Source organism: Pinus tabuliformis, chromosome 1_1, assembly GCF_031772625.1.
Source record: "Pinus tabuliformis cultivar Carrire ecotype Pingquan chromosome 1_1, CPIR1, whole genome shotgun sequence".
NCBI lineage: Eukaryota > Viridiplantae > Streptophyta > Pinopsida > Pinales > Pinaceae > Pinus > Pinus tabuliformis.
In genome coordinates, this window is record NC_142297.1 from 179,408,141 (window position 1) to 179,411,320 (window position 3,180).

The following is a 3,180-nucleotide window of genomic DNA, read 5'->3' on the forward strand; positions in this document are numbered from 1 at the left end:
TTTGTTTTTTAAAAATATGAATTATTATGCAAAGCACAGTTTAACAAAACCAACATGCATTAAAGATTAAAGCTGAGCCAACTCAGCAAAAATTTTGGCCAACAAAGCAAGAGTAGGAAACCACAGCTGGCAGAGCCGAGAAGATACAGCGCAGCAAAAAGTAAAGACACATTTTCCAGCTTTAAAGCAAAGCGGTTCAACCGACTCAATGACCTCCAAAGGTCAAATTATCCTTTGACAGACTTAAAGAGCAGTTCTGCCGCATTCAAAGCTGTAATAACTTCTTTTCTACTATTCTGTACGAAGTAATGAAGATATTTTCTCTCTCAGATGACTCAATGCCTGAGATATTTTGTATAAACACTTCTATAAAGTCCCCTTCGCATGAGTTTGCAAGGGTTGTTGTTGATTTCTCCTAAAGAAGTTCTTATGCTGTAATCCTTTCAGAAGTTTAATAAAGAAAGTGATGGAATTTCTCGGATTTCTGAGGTGTTGAATGCATTATGGTGTCTGTTTAGAACTTCTGGATTCCTGTGTATTACACAATACAATAAGTCTCTGTAACTCTCTCTGTTATGTATTTTTGATTTGTTAAAATCCATATATGTTTCTAATTTCTGAATGTTTAGCAACAAGGAAAAAGAATAACTTTCAGGATTTATTCAAGAAATACCCTGAGTTCAATCTGTGTTGTTAATGAATGTTTTCTTCAGCTGTAATCTTGATAAGTGTAACTCTTAATTGCTGCACTTTCAGAATACATCTTTCACAGTGACCTTTGTCTCAGGAATTCAAGTTTGCTCCTGTGCAATGTGTTTCACTTTCACATCACCAGCTTAATAGAGAATTCTTAAATGCTTTCTGTTAGCTGACATGCCTCACCATAAGTTAAATTTGTTTGTCTGAGATACTCAATTGGCCCTGCAGTTTGAGCACCACCAATCCTGCATTTCAAAGCATTTCACAACTCCAGACTCCATTGCCCAATGATATATTACTCTCTAAACACTACACCTTAAGCCCTGAAAGAAATCCTTCAACCAAAACATAAACCAAAACCTGAGCATAATACCTAGCCTAAAACACCATCATAACAGAGACAAATCTTAAAGAGAGAGCCCTCTCTGATTGCAGTTTGGCTAGAAACTGTGATCCAAAGATTGGTTAGTGGTTACCCCGGCCGTATTCCCTTGGGAGTCATAGGGAACAACCTGGGTGATAACATAAATGGCGACTCCACTGGGGAGTGCTTGAGATTTTTCAATTACCATCTATCTTCCATAGCTACTATCAAGCCTGAAATCAGTCAAGAGGCCTTTAAACTGTTTTTGTATCACATTGACAGCTTTAGGGAGGAGCTTTTTTAGGGAATCTTCATCTTAGCTTTGAAATATATATAGCCATTCCAAAATCCTCATCCAGTCCTTGCAGATATAAATAATTCCTAAAAAATCCTAAAAAACAGTTAGAAACTGGCTCCTAAGAAAAATCCACAGCACACTAGGGCAAATCCTGACCCTGATCCACCCATCATTGTTGATAATCCAAATACCATCCCAAGAAACATTAGGAGGCAGCAAAAGCAGGAGCAGCCTGCTGATTTAACAATAGACTCAGATCATCCCAGCCTTATCTCTACCCCATGCAAGGTCCTTTTCCGGTCTACCCCTAGTTCCTCTAGTTCACCATCCACATCTCAAAGTCCTCCTCTCACATCTTCATCCACTGCACATATCCCCTTAACTAACACTCTAGGTTCACCCCTACTTGTTACCCCTGTGATACCCACTGTTCCTATTATCCCAGCTGCCCCTGTTAATCCTCTAAATCCTGTAACTATGGCTAACAGATATGCACCCTTGCAGATACCAGCTAATGCTGCAGCTCTACCCCAAGACTACCAAACCAAAATTTCATATTTTGACTCCAATGGCCCTCTGACAGCTGCCCAGCATGCCAAGAGGATGCAAGACCATTTTGAGACTTATGAAATAGATGATGATAGTGTCAGAATGAGGATGTTTGTGCAAAGCCTAACTGGGGATGTAAGAACTTGGTTTAGATCCCTGAATGCAAACTCCATTACAACTCCTGATGAACTGTATCAAGCCTTTACTAGTAGGTGGGAGAAGAAGAAAGATCCTCTGCACATACTTGGGGAATATGACACTATCAAAAGAGGTCCCCAAGAGACCGTTTTGGAGTATTGTGCAAGATATAACAATGTATATAACTCAATTCCACAAAATTTAAGGCCTCCTCCTGATTTAGCCTTGTACAAATTCCCTGATGGTTTTGACCCTGACATGGCCTATCAGTTGAAGGAAAGAGGCTCTCAATCCCTTGAAGAGGCCCAAAGGGTTGCTGTCACAGTGGAAGCCAACCTAATTGCCAAAAGAAACAGGGCAAGGTTGGAAAAGAGGACTGCTTTCAAAGATGAACCCTCTGCCTTTGATCAAAAGCTTGATGCCATACTCAATGGAATGAAAAGATTAGGGGACAGAGTAGAAACGGTTGAAAGAAAATCATCATGGGAAACACCACAAAATAACCCTCCTAGGAATCCAAATTTTAGGAGAACTCAAAACCCAAATGTCGGCAAGACCAGTGCTGACCAAGACATAAGACCCCCTTTCCAAGAAAACTATGCAAAAACTTCCACATCAATAGAGCCCAATGAGGATCCTGAGATTAACTTGATGGGTCTAGATGGTGAAAGTCAAGTTTTCTTAACACAAGAAGATCATGAGGATGATGAAATCAAACTGTTCCAAACTAAATCAGGTGAATCCTTTGACTTTAAACAAGGCTATGACACTGCTGTTTATGAAGTCCATAAACAATATAAGCTGAGGAGCAGAACTGTGAATGTTAACCAGCCTGAAAAGATAAAGGACAATCAGCAGCCCGAGAGAGTCATAGTCACAGAGCCTAATGACAAAACAAATTCACATGTAGAAGAAGTGATTATTGAAGAGATCACTGAACCACTGTCCTCAAAACAGCAGCCTGTGGCTACTTCATCTTCTCAGCCTAATTTGAATGTTACTCCTCAAGAGATGAGTAAAAAGGATAAGTCCCAAAGTCAAGACAAAAATCAAGAAGGAGATTTAATGAACAAAGAAAGGACTGTCACCTATAACCCCAAAATCCAATCTGAAAAACCCTTTGACTTAGAAA